The sequence below is a fragment of the Oryzias latipes genome, chromosome 2 (assembly GCF_053564925.1).
Source record: "Oryzias latipes strain Hd-rR chromosome 2, Olatipes_Hd-rR_3.1".
In the NCBI taxonomy this organism is placed as follows: domain Eukaryota; kingdom Metazoa; phylum Chordata; class Actinopteri; order Beloniformes; family Adrianichthyidae; genus Oryzias; species Oryzias latipes.
The window spans coordinates 24,067,300-24,086,250 of NC_136238.1; the positions used below are offsets into that span (position 1 = coordinate 24,067,300).

General features: G+C 44.7%; 1 protein-coding gene and 1 long non-coding RNA gene across 2 annotated transcripts in view; one reads left to right on the forward strand and one right to left on the reverse strand.

Annotated features, from left to right (window-relative positions):
• Nucleotides 1-18,951, reverse strand: part of LOC110016657 (uncharacterized) — a 310,438-nt gene that overhangs the window by 134,750 nt on the left and 156,737 nt on the right. The window lies entirely within an intron of this gene.
• On the forward strand, nucleotides 12,864-16,024 carry LOC144988486 (uncharacterized). Its single transcript, XR_013652419.1, has 4 exons — nucleotides 12,864-13,008; nucleotides 13,712-13,852; nucleotides 13,939-14,050; nucleotides 14,309-16,024. It is a non-coding gene; the product is annotated as an uncharacterized LOC144988486 (long non-coding RNA).

Here is an 18,951-nt window from a genome sequence, read left to right on the forward strand (position 1 = left end):
TTTTTTTTTTTAAATACATGTAAATACTGTAGTGTCCCTTTCCCACACTGAGGCACGGAGACTTTATCTCTTTTAAGGTTCTTTATTGTAGTTACTGTAGGCCATAACCAAAAACGTATTCAGCAAGTCCTTAATCCCTTCTGCCGCGATCGCTCTTCGATGGCTGAACCCCATTGGTCCAAACCCCCCAGCAACAGGCTGAGCGACAGATCTGAGGGCCAATCAGCATCTCTGCTTGATGCGTTCACAGAACTTTCTCAAACGACAAAGTATACTATGTATACATACATACGCCCCTCTCACCCTCCGCGGGTGGTTTCTCCTCCAAGCTCGGGTCCTCTACCAGAGGCCTGGGAGCTTGAGGGTCCTGCGCAGTATCTTAGCTGTTCCTAAAACTGCGCTTTTCTGAGGTCTTTCCAGGTATCTGTTGTAGACACTCCTCCAGCTTGGAGGTTACTGCCCCGAGTGCTCCAATTACCACAGGCACCACTGTCACCTTCACTTTCCAGGCTTTCTCCAGTTATTCTCTGAGTCCCTGGTATTTCTCCAGTTTCTCATGTTCCTTCTTCCTGATGTTTCCATCGCTTGGCACTGCCACATCCACCACAACGGCTTTCCTCTGTTCTTTATCCACCACTACAATGTCTGGTTGGTTTGCCATTACCATCCTATCAGTCTGGATCTGGAAGTCCCACAGGATCTTTGCCCTTTCATTCTCTACCACCTTCGGAGGTGTTTCCCATTTTGACCTTGGGGTTTCCAGTTCATATTCTGCACACATGTTCCTGTATATTATTCCAGCCACTTGATTGTGGCGCTCCATGTATGCTTTACCTGCCAGCATCTTACATCCTGCAGTTATGTGCTGGATTGTTTCAGGGGCCTCTTTGCACAGCCTACACCTTGGGTCTTGTCTGGTGTGGTAGATCTGAGCCTCTATTGCTCTGGTGCTCAGGGCTTGTTCCTGAGCTGCCAGGATGAGCGCTTCAGTACTGTCCTGTAGGCCAGCCCTTTCTAGCCATTGGTAGGACTTCTTGATATCAGCCACTTCAGTTATGGTCCGGTGGTACATCCCATGCAGGGGTTTGTCCTCCCATGAGGATCTGTCCTCCAGCACTGTATCCTCTGCTCTCCATTGCCTGAGACATTCACTGAGCACACTGTCAGTTGGGGCCTTGAGCTTGATGTACTCATGGATCTTGGATGTTTCATCCTGGATAGTGGCTTCTACGCTCACTAGTCCTCGGCCTCCTTCCTTGCGACTAGCATACAGTCTCAGGGTGCTGGATTTGGGATGGAACCCTCCATGCATGGTGAGGAGCTTTCGTGTTTTAACATCCGTGGTCTGTATCTCTTCCTTTGGCCATCTTATTATTCCTGCAGGGTATCTGATAACTGGCAGTGCGTAGCTGTTAATTGCCCGGGTCTTATGTTTGCCATTGAGCTGGCTTCTCAGGACTTGCCTTACTCGTTGGAGGTATTTAGCTGTTGCAGCTTTCCTTGTTGCCTGCTCCAGGTTGCCATTTGCCTGTGGGATTCCAAGGTACTTGTAACTGTCCTCAATGTCTGCTATTGTTCCTTCTGGGAGTGAGACCCCTCCTGTGTGGACTACCTTGCCTCTCTTTGTCACCATCCGGCTGCATTTCTCGAGCCCGAATGACATCCCAATGTCAGTACTGTAGATCCTGGTGGTGTGGATCAGGGAGTCAATGTCACGCTCGCTCTTAGCATATAGCTTGATGTCATCCATGTAGAGGAGGTGACTGATGTTGGCCCCATTTCTGAGTCGGTATCCATAGCCAGTCTTGTTGATTATTTGGGTGAGGGGGTTCAGACCTATGCAGAACAGCAGTGGGGACAGAGCATCACCTTGGTATATCCCACATTTGATGGACACTTGTGCAAGTGGCTTCCCATTGGCTTCAAGGGTGGTTTTCCACAGCTTCATCGAGTTTCCTATGAAGGCTCTTAGAGTCCTGTTGATGTTGTGTATGTGTATATATATATATATATATATATATATATATATATATATATATATATATATATATATATATATATATATATATATATATATATATATATATATATATGATTTAGAAATCATGAAACAAACAATAAAACTGCAACCTGCTGTAATTACCCTACATCAGGTGATATTATTCCTTACAGAAACTCTCAGTTGGGAGAAACAGTATTCATTTGTGCATCTAACATGATACATGTGTACATTCATGTATTGCAGCAGAACAAAACAGAATCAGAAATACTGAAAATGTTTTGCAATATGATGCAGTTATTACACCATGTTATTACTTAACGTAAAACACGCTTGCTTGAACATAAACATAAAGAAGGTATTTATGATTAACTACTAATTAACACCAGAAATGCCAGCATTTTATCACTATATTCCTTTTTTTAGGATCAACAGGATGCAGTGATAGAAAATGCTGTAAGAAATCTTCTTAGCTGCATCAGACAACGTGCGGTCCAACAGTCTACTGTTAATGTCCAACGACAAAGCAGTTCAACAGGTGCAAGTGGGCCTGTTGAATCCCAGGCTGGTACCTCTGCAACTTCTGGTATTAACCAGCGTGTCCGACAAAACACGGTCCAGCAGGAGATGCAAAGGTGGAGAACAATGACTCAAAATGTCCATCAACTATCTCAGTCGTGCTGTTGAACATTTTTTTTTTTTTTTTTTTTTTTTTTTAACTTGTCCTGTCCAACAGCTGAGCAGACAGATGAGAGCTGAGGGCCTCTTGTGTTGGACATATTTTGCTTTAACAAGAGGGGTTATTAATCTTCAGACTAACCAAAGGTATGTCAGAATAAACCCCTTTTGTAATTGAGGACAAACTTTATTAATTTCAATTATGTCTGAAAATCTTTGGTGTTGGACCGGACGGAAAAGGAAAGAGGGGAAGAAGAGAGAGGGACGCTAGAGAGAGGGGGGGTAGGGGATGATAATAGGAGGGGAAGGGGGATAAGACCATGAAGTAGCATACAGCAACAAGTTTACTGGTTGTTAATCATTATGGTGAGGTTCAAATGCAGTACAAAAAGGGCGGGGCCCGTCCACACACACACTCAAATGTTATAAACACACCTGCTAGCTGCAAAAATGTCCACCTGTCGACAGGTACACAAAACAGATAGTGTTCACACACGCATACTTATGCCTTAAAACCAACTAGTGTGAAATATTTCAGTCATTCAGTCATGCAAGCTATTAGTGCAAAGGTGAGCTAACACCAGTGCTCAGGTGAGTGTTTATGTTCTTCTAAAATGGATGGTGGAACGTGAAAAGAAGGAGGGAGAGTGCCCAGCCATCCCCACCCCAAGACCCCCACCGCAGCAGCAGCGGCAGCCGGAATCCCCCCAACGCCACACGGGAACCGGCAGGGAACAACCGCCGCCCGGGCGACCAAGCCCGCCACCCAGGCCAGGGCCAGCAGGGCCGCCGCAAGGCCCCCAGAGCCAGAGGCCAGGGAAGCACGGAGGGAAAGAGAGCGCCGCCCCAGCCCAACCAGGAGAGCAGCCCCCCCGCCGCGCCGGGAGAACCCAACGCAGAGCCCCACCGGAGAAGGACGCCCACAGCCCCAAACGAGCACCCCACCACCACCCAGGAGTTCCGGGCATCCCCCCGCCCCAACCCCAGGTACGAGCCAGGACCCCCCCAAGGGAGACCCGCTCCGCACTCCAGGCAGCCATCCGCCCGGCCCACGGTTGGTCCAGGGAGGAGCGAGGCAGGGGGCCCGCCGCCCCCGCCCAGGAGGGGGGAACCCCGTGGAAAAAAAGAGGGCCCACAAGGGGTGTTATAAATATGGCCCGACCAGGCTCGGCCACAGTTGGAAATTTGGCGGGGCCCAGCTCTCAGGAGCAAGGACCAGAACCCACCCCCCAGGGACCAGACACCCCCGGCTCAGATGTAATGTGAACTCCCCCACCGCGCGGAGAGAGCACCGCCGGGCCCAGGAAGCCGGCACCCCGGGGACACGGCCGCCGTTGCAAAGGGGCCCGCACCCCCCACCAGGGAAGAGGCAGGGGACAGATGGACCCAGGTCCCACCTTCCTTGCAAAATGTGTGTGCGTGTATGTGTGTTTGAGAGGGTGTGTGTGTGCATGTGTGTGTGTTTATGTTGGGATGTATATATTGAGGGGGGAGGGGTGTGTGTACTAAGGGGGGTGCAGTTAAAATTGGCGGGTAGGGCACTAAGGGGACATCTCCTGATTACTCACAGTGACGTCCCCTCACCCTCCCCACCAAGGGGCCCTAAATGTCTAAGGTGCGGTTAATATTGGCGGGTAGGGTGCTAGGAGGACATCCGCTGCTTGCTGGCAGTGATGTCCAAGCACCCCCCCTACCAAGGGCCCTACATGTCTAAGGTGCAAATAAAACCGAAAGAGGGGGGGCCCACTCCATACGGCAACCATAGGAGGGGGGCCACTGCCTAGTAAACCTCCCCCCAAGGCTCATCGCAGGCTAAGCCCCCCACCCCCTCACCCTATTATGAGGTTATATGAGGAAGGGGGTAAGTTGGGGACAGCTGATAGACTGTCCCCCGGTGGTCAAACAGCTGTCCCCCCCCCCCCCCCCCCAGCAAGGGGGCCATGCCCACCCAGCCCAGGGGCCCCACCCCCGGAGGCGGCGACACCCCAGACCCAGCACCACCCCCCCCACACAGAGAGAGAGGACCCAGAAAGCGCCGGCCCCCCCCGGAGCAAGCCCAGGCCCCCACCCCCAAACGCCGGCCCTAGAACAGCTCTGGTCAGGCCTCGACGGGACCGAGGCAGCCAACCGGCCGGGGAAACCGCCGATGGCCTCAGCGGAGACCCCGACCCGTCAACCCCCCCTGCCCCGTACCAATAGTGGACCCCCCCCTCCCCCAGAATGCCCCCCCACAGGTCAGGGCCGACAAGCCCCCCACCCCACCCCACCCCAGACCCCGCAGCCAGGCGGATGACACCCAGAGCGACCGGGGGCCCCGAGAGGGTTGTCCCGTCCCGTCCCAGAGCCAGGGAAGGGCCGATCCCAGCCCCAGGTGTAGATGGGAAGCCCATCCAGCGCCGCTGGGCCCCCCCCGAGCAGGGCCCCCCGCCAACCCCCCCCAGCACAGGCAAAGGGACCACCCCCCCAAGCCAAGCCAGACCACCACCCCACCCCCCCACTACGCACCCCACACCCAACCCAAAGGACCACGCAGCGCCCCAGCCCGCCCCACCCAGGCGCCGGACCCGATCCCGGACCAACGGAGCCCCCAACAACCCCCGCCAGGCACCGGAGGCCCCGACCCCCACCCCGGCCCACGGCAGAAGGGCAAGGAGCAGCGACGACCAGGCCCCCCCCACCCCCTAAGTCACGGAGTTAGCTATGGGAGACCAGAGAGACCGAATTCTTTCGAAGTTACTTGAACTTTGGGCTGACATTTTTTCCAAGCTGATATGATCAAGCAGCAGATTTCTGTGTTGAGTTATATTTATATTTTTTTTGCTTTTCCAATTTATTAAAATAGTTTTTTTAGCAATGCAAAGAGTTATGAAAATGATAGAGCCTAATCCTCCTTCTACATCGATGGCACTCATGTCACCAAGCACACAAAGTGACGGTGAAGCTGTGATTGAAACCTTAAGCCAGACTGATAGATCGGCACATACCTGCTGCCAGAGAGCCTGGACAGGCGTGCAGAACCATAGTGCATGCATGTAATTGTCGAGTAGACTACTGTCACAGTGCTGACAAATGTCTGAGTTACTGAGACACATCTTGAACATCCTCTGTCCAGTGTAGTAAATTCCCCACCAAGGGGCCCTAAATGTCTAAGGTGCGGTTAATATTGGCGGGTAGGGTGCTAGGAGGACATCCGCTGCTTGCTGGCAGTGATGTCCAAGCACCCCCCCTACCAAGGGCCCTACATGTCTAAGGTGCAAATAAAACCGAAAGAGGGGGGGCCCACTCCATACGGCAACCATAGGAGGGGGGCCACTGCCTAGTAAACCTCCCCCCAAGGCTCATCGCAGGCTAAGCCCCCCACCCCCTCACCCTATTATGAGGTTATATGAGGAAGGGGGTAAGTTGGGGACAGCTGATAGACTGTCCCCCGGTGGTCAAACAGCTGTCCCCCCCCCCCCCCCCAGCAAGGGGGCCATGCCCACCCAGCCCAGGGGCCCCACCCCCGGAGGCGGCGACACCCCAGACCCAGCACCACCCCCCCCACACAGAGAGAGAGGACCCAGAAAGCGCCGGCCCCCCCCGGAGCAAGCCCAGGCCCCCACCCCCAAACGCCGGCCCTAGAACAGCTCTGGTCAGGCCTCGACGGGACCGAGGCAGCCAACCGGCCGGGGAAACCGCCGATGGCCTCAGCGGAGACCCCGACCCGTCAACCCCCCCTGCCCCGTACCAATAGTGGACCCCCCCCTCCCCCAGAATGCCCCCCCACAGGTCAGGGCCGACAAGCCCCCCACCCCACCCCACCCCAGACCCCGCAGCCAGGCGGATGACACCCAGAGCGACCGGGGGCCCCGAGAGGGTTGTCCCGTCCCGTCCCAGAGCCAGGGAAGGGCCGATCCCAGCCCCAGGTGTAGATGGGAAGCCCATCCAGCGCCGCTGGGCCCCCCCCGAGCAGGGCCCCCCGCCAACCCCCCCCAGCACAGGCAAAGGGACCACCCCCCCAAGCCAAGCCAGACCACCACCCCACCCCCCCACTACGCACCCCACACCCAACCCAAAGGACCACGCAGCGCCCCAGCCCGCCCCACCCAGGCGCCGGACCCGATCCCCGACCAACGGAGCCCCCAACAACCCCCGCCAGGCACCGGAGGCCCCGACCCCCACCCCGGCCCACGGCAGAAGGGCAAGGAGCAGCGACGACCAGGCCCCCCCCACCCCCTAAGTCACGGAGTTAGCTATGGGAGACCAGAGAGACCGAATTCTTTCGAAGTTACTTGAACTTTGGGCTGACATTTTTTCCAAGCTGATATGATCAAGCAGCAGATTTCTGTGTTGAGTTATATTTATATTTTTTTTGCTTTTCCAATTTATTAAAATAGTTTTTTTAGCAATGCAAAGAGTTATGAAAATGATAGAGCCTAATCCTCCTTCTACATCGATGGCACTCATGTCACCAAGCACACAAAGTGACGGTGAAGCTGTGATTGAAACCTTAAGCCAGACTGATAGATCGGCACATACCTGCTGCCAGAGAGCCTGGACAGGCGTGCAGAACCATAGTGCATGCATGTAATTGTCGAGTAGACTACTGTCACAGTGCTGACAAATGTCTGAGTTACTGAGACACATCTTGAACATCCTCTGTCCAGTGTAGTAAATTCTGTGAAGAGTTTTGAAATGGATTAGCTGCAGATTTGGACTTTTTGTCATTTTAAAGGTGTTTAGACAAAGTTCTGACCAAAAACTTTCATCTGTGCTGATGCTCAAATCCGCATCCCATTTTGTTGTCGGAAGTGAAATATTGTTATCTAAATTGCATAAAAGTTTGTATATTTTGGAGAGAGTTTTATTTATTGAGAAATTGATCAGAGTGGTAACTACATCTGGTAGCTTTAAATCGTTGTCTCTGTATTTAAAATTTTTAGTAATAATTGATTTAAGTTGCTGATATTCCAAGAAGTTATATATTCCATGTTTGTCTTGAAGTTCCTGGGGAGTTATGAATCTTCTATCAATAATTATGTGCTCTAGTTGTTTTATGCCCCCTGCTTGCCAAGCTGGGAAGTGGATAATTTTTTTGTTTATGAGGATGTCTGGGTTGTTCCAGATGGGTGTCATTTTGCACGGTTGAATTGATGATTTTGATATTTTGAGAAATTCCCACCAGGCTGTTAAAGTGGCATTTATATTAATACTTTTGAAACAATCCTGTTTTTTAACTATTTGGCTAATAAATGGAAGATCTGACAGGTTGATCTTTCCACATAACGCCTGTTCCAAGTCTAACCATGAGTTAGTTCTGGATTATTTTTTAACCATTTTAAGATGTATTGTAATCTATTTGCAAGAAAGTAATTGTGGAAGTTAGGTAATTCTAATCCTCCACAGCTTTTTGCAGATTTTAAAGTTTTTAGACTAATTCTTGCAGGTTTATTGTTCCATAGAAAGCTTGATATGGATGAGTCTAATGTTTTGAACCATTTTAATGGCGGTTGTGTGGGAATCATTGAGAAGAGATAATTAACTTTGGGTAAGATTTTCATTTTTACCGTGGCTACCTTGCCCATAAGGGACAAAGGCAGGTTGGTCCAGCGTGTTAGATCGTCCTGTATGTTTTTCAGTAATGGGGTGTAGTTTAGCTGCACCAGTTCTGAAATTTTGGGGGAAAAATAAATACCTAGATATTTTATATTGCCTGATTTGACTGGTATTGTGAGTCAAATCAGAGAGAATTCATTAATGATTGTTGCCGTTTCATTTACAGAATGTATATTACTTAAAAACAGTAATATGTCATCTGCATAGAGACTAATTTTATGATGGCTGTGTTTGGTTTTAATTCCTTTAATACTCTCATTCTGTCTTATTGCTGCAGCTAGAGGCTCGATAAATATTGCAAAAAGAGAGGGGGAGAGTGGGCAACCCTGTCTAGTTCCTCTTCCAAGAAAAAACCTGTTGGAAGTCTGTTTATTAGTTCTAACTGATGCATTGGGGTTGTGATATAATATTTTGATCCAATTGATGAATGATTCTCCAAACCCAAACTTATGGAGGGCAGCAATGAGGACCTTCCAGTTTACTCTATCAAAGGCTTTTTCAGCATCCAGTGATAGTATAGTCATTTCCTGGTTTTTGATGGTGGCAAAGTCTATTATGTTAACGAGTCTGCGGACATTGTCATCCGAGTGTCTGCCTTTGATGAATCCAGTTTGGTCAAAGTCAATTATGTGAGGAGTGACTTTTTCTATTCTCTGTGCTAGTGCTTTGCAGATAATTTTTACATCTGCATTAATAAAAAAAATGGGGCGATAGCTTGAAGGACTCGTGGGGTCTTTGTCTGGTTTTAGAAGAAGGATAATGTTGGCAGAGTTCATGTTAGGTGGTAGAGATTGGCTTTCATTGATAAATTTTACCGTTTTATAAAACGTTGGTGCCAGTTGTTCCCAGAATTCCTTATAAAACTCTGCAGGAAAGCCGTCAGGCCCTGGTGCTTTACCATTAGGCATAAGTAACAGAGCTTCATGAAGCTCAGACAACGAGAGCGGAGAGTCTAAATTTGTGATTTGATCTTCGTTTAACTTGGGCAGGTTTATATTGTTGAGAAATGAGTTGATGCTTTGTTCTGATGGATTGATCTGTGGAGTGTATAAGTTTTGATAAAAGTCTTTAAACGCATTATTAATTTTTACCGGGTCATGGGTGACATTCCCTGTTTGGTCCATAATAGAAGTGATTGTTGATTTTTCTTTATTAATTTTAAGCTGATTAGCTAGAAATTTGCCAGATTTATTTGAGTTTTCATATCTTTCCAGTCGAAGCCTTTGTATCTGGAATTGTGTTTGTTTATTGATGATGTCATTTAACTGCAGCTTTAAATTTTTCATGTCGCCCAGTATGTGTTCCTGTGCAGAAGCAGCATAAGCAGTCTCCAGAGTTTTTATTTTATTTTCTAATTCTAATAAATCTGCTTTCTCCTTGCGTTTTTTATGCGTTGAATAAGAGATGATTTTCCCTCTCATGACTGCTTTTGCTGCTGCTTTTGCTGCTTATTGCTGCTTGTTGAACATTTTTTTAATGCTGGTTTGGCAAGATTCTTGTTTACATTTTGATTGGACAATTCCATAATAGTTGTTAGTGTAGTTAATCTTCTGAAAGTTGCACAGATATTACAGTGATAAACATTTTGATTGACACTGCGATTTGGGGACTTTATTATTCTAATGATGTTACTTCGATGTACTTAAAATCACTTAAAAAAAAGAAAGTTGACACATTAAATTACATGTGGTATTTCTATTTTAAGGTCTTTTCCAGCAATATTTTCTGGAAACAGTGCACGTTTTAAAAGAAAGGCACCTGATGCACCAAGACCAACATGTGCACGATTGTTAGAACTACAGTTCTGCCTGTTGCCCAACAATTCATCCAGAACTCCAAGGGATGAAACTGTTCTTTTGCAAGCGGGATTAGGAAGGAGAACTGTCACTATTGCAGATGATGCTGATCATGCAGAGGTGAAGCAACTATTATAACATTGCAGAAAATTTTTGGACCGTGCTCAAATCCAATTTGCCATTCAGTTGATAGACCTTTGTGTTTTTCAGTTTTATGTAATTTGTAGATTTCTGGTATTATTTTTTAGTTTTACATCTCTGCTTAATTTGCATTGAGACAGGGCTTTATAGAACATTACATGATTTGATTTGATGTTTGATTCCAGCTGCTTAATAAAAAATGTTCACACTAATAAGCATTGCTCAATGAACGCCAGAAATCCAGAAAACGTCAGTCACATGTCACTGTCGGTGATCTGTTCTTGGACTGTGGTATTATTATTAATCCAAATTTCTTTATGTTCAGATAAATAGGGTTCTACTTGAGGAATTTTCGAAACTACAAAGTTTGCGTGGTGGATGGCTTCTTCAAAAAGCCACTGGTAAGACTGATGTTATGGTTTTACAAAACAGTTCTCCCCCCATTTAAATTTAGGGTGTAATTTTTTGACGACTTTTGAAAGAATACTTGTCTCGCACAACAATAATGACATTTTTACATCAATGTTCTGTATTTTTCAAGGTGGGAGTGGCCAAAGGAAGATGGCTCCACTGCCCCAATCCTCCAATGGTTACAGTTCAAAAATTCTGAAGTCTTCCTCCAATAATGGAAAAAACACAATATACATTGTTCCTTTACAAGAAACAATTGATACAGCCCCGCTACCCTATAATGCACCAGAATTTGTCAAAATGCCAAAGAATGACTGCAAGACCTGCGGTACATCTATACCACTGCAACTGCTTTCTCTTCACATCGAGTCCTGTCAATGTGTCGTGAGTGATCCAATTCATTATTGTTATGACTACATTACATATAGTAATTGACATTCATTGTCTTTAAGTTTCTCTTGAATGAAACTTAAGTTCTCTTTAGTTGTATTTTAAAAGTTGTTTTTCAGTTTAATATTTAGGACAAATACGTAATACGTAAGAGATGGAGAACCAGTTACAGGTGGCATGGTAAGCAAGTCAGTAAGAGAGTAAAAAAAATAGAAAAAAAGTCTGTCATTTTATTTATTTATTTTTCACAATAATTTGGGAAAGATTCTGAAAAATATAATGGGGTTAAATTCATAGGTTTTTTTTTTCAAATTTGCCACAGATGTAGTAAGAAAGTGGAGTTATAACTTTGAGTATCTTCCATTTAATTTTTACCGTTTCTAAAAATAATCATGATTATTTAGGTTTGGTTTATGATGTTAATTTGACTGTTACAGGATTCCTGCCCCATATGTGGAGAGACGTTCTCCACTGACCTGATGCCCCTTCATGCAAGTTCTTGTGGGGAAAGGTTGGTTTCTGTCTGTAACTGTTGGTCACACTTTTTGGTTTAACATAGTCATTGGGAGAGCTATGTTTTAAAAGTTTTATGGTAATTTCAGTTAGACACACTATTTTTCATAAGGATATTGTTGGATTCAGACGTACTTCAATTATTAGAATATGTATCTTGCCATCTAGCTTTCCTCAGATGGATTACGTGACACAAATTCCAGTAGAGCCAAGTACATCACGGGGGGTTCCCATAAGCAGCAGTATTCCTGAAAGCAGCAGCTCTTCAAATTTCAGCTTGTTGACATTTTCTTCACCACAAAGCAGATCATCACAGCCATCACCTGCTGGAAATGATGGTGTGTTTCATTCGTTTCGATATTTTTTCTTATTTTAACTTATGGAACGTTGTATTATTTACTTGCCTAAAATGCCTTGGGTAAAAGCAATTTTGATTAAACCCTTTGCCAGGTTGGAAAAGAGCTGAAGATCCAGAGAGAGCCTCAGTGCTATACAGGAGGTTTTTACTGGAGCAGAAAGAAGGTGAGCCAACCCTGAAAGTGAAACTGGATTTGAGAGAGAGTGTTGAGGAACAGGAGGAGAGACTAATCAGTTTTTACAAGGTCCATAAAGTTGATTGGGCCAGACCACTCCATTGTAGATTGGAAGGTAATCCACATTTTCCCAAAATTTTTAATTTTTTTGTTTTAAATGCCAATTTGTAATTAAAAAAATATGTACAATAGCTGCCCTGATCAAGTACTACTTGATCTATCATGTTTGTTTCTGTCAGGTGACGTAGCGACGGGTGAGGGTGTTAAGCGGCATTTCTTTAGCCTAGTGATACAAAAGCTGCAAACTGGATTTTCACTGGATTTTGGTAAGTCTCAGATGTACATCATGTAACAGCCTTAAACACAACCCATCCTTCTATTTTTTATTGTCTCATAAGTCCTTGCAATTTTAATGGCTTAGCCCAGTCATCACTGACCTGTGCTTTGTTTTTTGTTCATGCAGGAAATAGAACTGGGACACTATTATTTGAGGGTCAAGCTGACCATCTCACTCCTTCAACCTCCAAGGTTCTTTTACAGAGTGACTTGTTCAAGATGGCTGGCAGGATGATAGGTCACTCTTTTCTTCATGGTGGTCCTCCCCTAACAGGTATAAGTCCTGCAATCCTGCATGTTTTGCTGGGGGGCTCCCAAGAAACAGCACCCATTGTGCTTGAAGATGTGGCAGACATCGACATCCGAGAGACAATAGAGCTGGTAGGTTTAAACTCTAACACAATGCATACTTCATGAAGACAGAAGTCATTTTCCTAAAGTCAAGTATGTTATTTTTAATCTCTCCATTAAGCTCACAACAACTGGAAAGGCCGATGTCTGCACTCTCACAGAGGATCAAAGAGAATCTGTCGATCACTTGGCTTTATCTTGGGATCTTCCTGTGCTGACATCAACAAACCAGGGGTGGCTTTTACAAAGTCTGCTTCAATATGCGGTGAGGTCAAAAAATAGCTGGATATTAGAGATACGTCATAGCAGCAATTACCTTTTTCTTTGGGGGCCTAAAGAAAAGTGGAAACAATCGAATAAAGGTACTGTTAGGACCTAAAAATGCAACTATGTAAATGGTATAGTGGGGCAAAAACGTCTTTAGTCAGCCACCAATTGTACACAAGTTGTCTGACTTAAAATGATGAAAGAGTCTTGAATTTTCCTCATTGATCCACTTCAACTGTGAGAGACATAATCTTCTGAATAGAAATCTAGTAAATTACATTCATCACTTCTAAGTTTGGTTAGGAGGACTCAGATAGAATTGAAATCTTAAATTTCACAATAATATAGGGATATTGTGAGAGAGTCAATGGATGTCAAACATACAGTGTTTGTTTCACTCCAGAGATTTTTGTGATAGGGAAGCAACTGTATTAGGGTCATAGACACACTTCAGTTAGTGCTCTCCATGAAATGTTGTTCAAACCAAATATGAAAAGCACCCCATGTAAATAACAATCATACAAAGTTATTGAGAACCACGCATGTTGTAAATCAAAGCAACTACTGCAATTTAGCATAATAATTCTGTTTTTAAAGAATTTATTCTTTTTTTATTTCATATGTATTAGTCTATGACATTTCATAACGACCCAGTCATTACTCCTTAAACTAGTTAAACAACAATTCCAATATTTCTGAAGGTGCTTGGGCGAACCTCACAGCAAATCCACCAGCTAAGAGAGGGCCTGCAGGAGTCAATGTTGTGGCCACTGTTGGAGGCAAGACCAGATGTTCTTGTTCTGGTTTTTCCTGGTCAGAAAATGGCTGAATGCAGTGCTCAGGTATGCTGTTCAGCATTCTGATTCAACCATATGAGTTTTTTATTTATTAATTAAAATAGTAATAATTTCATCTTATTTGTATACAGATGGTCCTGCAAAACATAATTTGGCCTGAGGATGAGGAGCAAAATGAAGATGGATGCTCTGTTGCAGTCAAATCTGTAGTTGCTGGGTATCTACGCAAGTTTGTGGAGACAGGTATATGTGTTTTTTGTAATATGCACTGTGAAAATGCACAGGTGTAGCTGTCATAGAATTACTTATGTAAGTGATGGTAAGAATAAGTGAATGACTTTAAGTTCTACCTAAAATGGTTTCAATAGACCTAGTACTGAGCAAGAATTATATTTGTCTCAGAAAACTGTTTTGCAATAATATACTTATGTAAAACTTGGTTTTAGTTAACATTCTCTTTATTTTTAACATATATTCTCTGTGTCATCTGTTGTCATTTAGTCACTGAACACAAACGGAAGCAACGGGTGAAGGTTTGGGTTGGCTGGGAGAGACCCATGCAGGACATGCAAGTGGAGGTGAAACCGGCAGACCATCCAACTTCGTCCACCTGTTTCCACATTCTACGTTTGCCAAGTCACTACACAAGTTACGATCAATTTAAAGACAGTTTGGAATGCTGCATTGCAATTAATGACTAAGGTTTTGGACTTATATGAAATCTGAAAACAAGAGTTTGGCTACATTCTGTTATTAAGCCATGTTACACACAATTTCTACAGCAGTTTGTTTAAAAAATAACATTTTTGTTTAATGGTTATTTCAGAATTTTTAATGGTGACTGTTATAAACCCTAAACATCTTGTCCTTTCCATGGTATGGATAACCCACTCAAAAACGTAAGAATTTTGCATTTTTAAATTTATACTGGCTAAAACCTCAGCCCAAGAAAATGGATGTTCATTTGCCTAACGTCAAGTCCTGCGCAGCATTTTGTTTTGTTCCATTTTTTTGGTAAATTTGTTCATCAGCCTCAAAATTTGGAATTCTTATGATTTTCCTTCAATGCAATGTTAAGCAAGACCATTCATTAATCTTTTGAGAGAAAACCTTACCGCAGAAAGTTTAGCATTCAAGCTCTCAACATTCCTCTCTGGTGCTGTCTTGGTAATATAGAGGGTGTTCATATCCCTCCTTAAGTTTTACTATAATTTTCAAAAAGCGATCAGATTCTCCTACATATCTGATTAGATCTGTTTCATTTAATCTTTTTTTTATCTCCAGCTAAAAACATCTGCTACACCGTTTTAAAGATCTGGGGCCTCATTTATAAACGTTGCGTACGCACAAAAGAAGGCGTACGCCACTCTCTGCGCAATAGTTGAGATTTATAAAAAGCAAACTTGACGGGAAAATGTGCGGTCCTTCACGCAAGCTCTGACCCAGGCGTACGCACAAAAACGGGTGAAATGAGAAACGGCGACGCCGTCGGCAGATGGAAGAAAGACGTGAAAGTGAAAATGACAATACTGCCTCTCATAAATAACATGAAGACTTCACAAAGCAAGTCTTACAATTAACAGCCTACACGAAGACCCGTTTGATCGATCAGCAGTGAAAGAAACAAAAACAAAAAAATCAAACGAAAATTACAACAAAAATTCAAATGAACACTTATTTGCAAAAAGAAAAGTGAAATATGTTCTGCAGTATTGGCATGTTGTGCAATTCATCCTCATAAATAATATATTTAACAGAACGAAATAATGTACAAAACTGATATTCTCGTCAGTGTGTCCGTCTGGTGGAGCAGATATAGGTGCAATCAGACAGACAGATGGATAGACAGATAGATGCATTAATTGTCCACTGGGGAAAGTTGTTTTCATATTAAAACATTTCTTCATACGCTACAGAATTATGGTATTCATGCATATGCCTTTAGTTTGTTTTATTTTTGATAAAACAATGTATGGCGTATGTCTCAACCATTCAGAAAGCAACAAGAAATTACATTTGTGCTGAACAATTTCCCATTTCCACGTCGATTGTTACCGACATCTGTAGCTTGTCAGATGTAACTAAATGGAGGGAAATAAAATGCCCCATCACAATGCGTAATGACGCACAATGGCTGATCTTGCGCTCTTAGAAGATGTGGCAAATGGAAGAATTCGGAGTGAACGCATCTTTAGACAAGAAGACTTGCTGGCAAACGAGGACGACTGGCTTATGAGCCGGTTCCGACTTCCTCGAGCCTCCTGTTGGACCTCTGCGGGCTTTTGGGGGTGTGTCACCCGGTGCATCTGGCGCGTCGGTGTCCCCCTGCGCCTCAGTCACCACTCCACTAAAGGATTCCCCAATTCTTGCCGCTTGTCTCTCATCAAGAGGGGTCAGCTCCGGTGAACTTTACTCACCGTATTAGTTTGTGATTTGTGTCAATATGCATCAACGATCTGGGGCTCGGGACAGAATATCTTCTTCTGACCACACAACGAAGCTGGGTCATCCTGGAAACGATGCTTGTGGTGTCTACTCAGTGCATAGAGGCCCGGACTCTTTCCCACTGCAATGTGTGACCCCGAGCTCTTAGAAAACCCAGCATCATCCGATACCCTGCATTGGGGTTGGTATGGTGGATCTCTGACACAAGGCAGTCCAGTTCCTCATCAGTTATGTTACTATACCTTTCTCTGACTGTTAAACCCCATTCTGTCATGTTCCTATGTAATGTGCTTCTGGACACCCCGAGAAGTTGAGCAATACATGACAATGGTAGCCCTAAACCAAGAAGGTGGGAGGTGTCCTCTTCGGAAATCAATATCCTAGGTCGACCAAGATTTCCACGTGTCTGTGCAACAACAATGTGTCTATCATTGTTATTTTGACTGCAGACCAATTGATGCAGGTGAGCAAAAGCATCAAAAATGTCCAGAGGAATCTCTATTTGGTTTGAAATAGCACTGAGGATTACAAACTCCTGAGAACATATAAATTCGAGAAGATCAAAATCTAATGGAACACGGCTGTGAGTGGGTGCATTGACAGCTCTTTCAATCAATATCCACTTTGTTTGTTTAAAAAGCCACACCCACAAATATTAATACACAAACAGTGGATTTGTCACCCTGTTGTACATCAACAGAAGCACCATATTCGTCCTAAAACAGCTTTATTTAATACAGGAATGAACAGAGGAAGCATGCATCGATGTTAAGCAATCTAGAGCTTAAAAAAACTTTTAACGTGGTGACAATTAATGACTTTAACTCTAGGACTGAACATTTGCGTTTTGAAATACAGCTTCCCTTCATTTTTTTGTACTGGCAAGGGGACAGCAAAGTAGCTGTTATCACCTGCGTGCCCAGAGATCGGCCTTCATATTGTTTGCACATGAACAGCAAAGCCATAGAGCTGTGATATTCAAGATGTGCTGAATATGGACCACAGCGCAACACTTTTTGCCAAAAAAAAAAAGTTTTGTGGCGGACTGAGTTGGACTCAGTGTACTTTGTCGTTTGAGAAAGTTCCGGAGTTCTGTGAACGCATCAAGCAGAGATGCTGATTGGCCGTCAGATCTGTCGCTCAGCCTGTTGCTGGGGGGTTTGGACCAATGGGGTTCAGCCATCGAAGAGCGATCGCGGCAGAAGGGATTAAGGACTTGCTGAATACGTTTTTGGTTATGGCCTACAGTAACTACAATAAAGAACCTTAAAAGAGATAAAGTCTCCGTGCCTCAGTGTGGGAAAGGGACACTACAGTATTTACATGTATTTTAAAAAGAAAAAATTATCTCCAGAACACAGTGGATTCATTATGATCGGCGAAAAAACAAGCTCATTAGAATTTCCCTTCGTGAAATCGTTAACGTCATTTTCGTCGTTAAAAACATCAAGTAGTGAGCATGGTGTCCGAATCACTTTCAACAATATACACGCCTATAATAAAGTTTTTAATAGCTAGCTATGGTTACGATGTGAATTCGGACAGTCTAAATTACCGCGGTACTCGCCCGACTCCGGCTAGCCGCCGACTTTCATACAAACCACGGAAGATCAGAGTAGTTTATAAAATTTGGTCGGCGTAAATTTATAAACTCTCAAGGCACACAACGAACGAACAAAAACAATGATTACTAAGGCAACTTACCCCAGCTTGATGCGCCATGGTATTGCTGTAGCGGGCCGGTCCAACATCAAAAGGTATACGGGCGCGTGCATCTTCTGGGTCCTGAACTCTGAATGGTTGACCCCCACCCCCTCCAAGACCCCACCCCCTTCCCCCCCAGACCCTCCTCCCCCCCTTGTTCCATTATCGGACACAGATCTGTTTTGACATAAATGTCTCGCAAAGAATGTGTCAAAAGTCGAACACAGTTGAAGCGAGCTGTGATTCACGGCAGCAGATTCGCGCATACGCAGCAGCACATTCGAGCACACGCGGCAGCAGATTCGAGCAGTTGTAATCGTGGATTTGAGGTTGTAACTCTAAATGAACACATGAAAATGTTAATTTGTAATTTATGATTTCATTTTTTGTAACATATATGTATACATTTGTAGAAATTGTTTGACTTTTTTTTTACGTGTGTTCATTAGTTTTTTACATCAGAAAATCTTTAAACACAGATGCAGATTTTTGGTGCTCAAGTTCTCACATTTGATTTTACAAGTTATCACATCAAATGTACAAGTGCGTCCATTTTGGAACATTAATACCTTCATACCAGAGACGCGAGGTCCGTGACACTCGGGCGCAACCTGCAAGGTGCAGGCAGAAGGAAGGCTTGGAGCCGGAAGTGCGCAATTCAGGACGCGGAGGCGGCAGAACACTGGCCACCACAGGTCTTCATCGGGGCGCGGACCAGTTAATCGCTCATGTGGAGGAGGAGGGAGGCAGCATTCCCTAGGGAAGATCTCACACTGCCATTTGGAGACGCAGAGGGGTGAACGGGCTTCACCCCTCCTAAAGTTAATGTGCCAGCTACACACCGAGGTTCTATGAACAGCCTGTAGCTCAGTCACCATTGGATTTTAATTGGGTTTTTTATGGATTGACTTTTAACTCTTTTGCATGACAGTTTTTGTGCTTTTAAAACTATTTGTGGATTTGCCTTGTTTTTATTGCATGTGTACTGGTGGCTT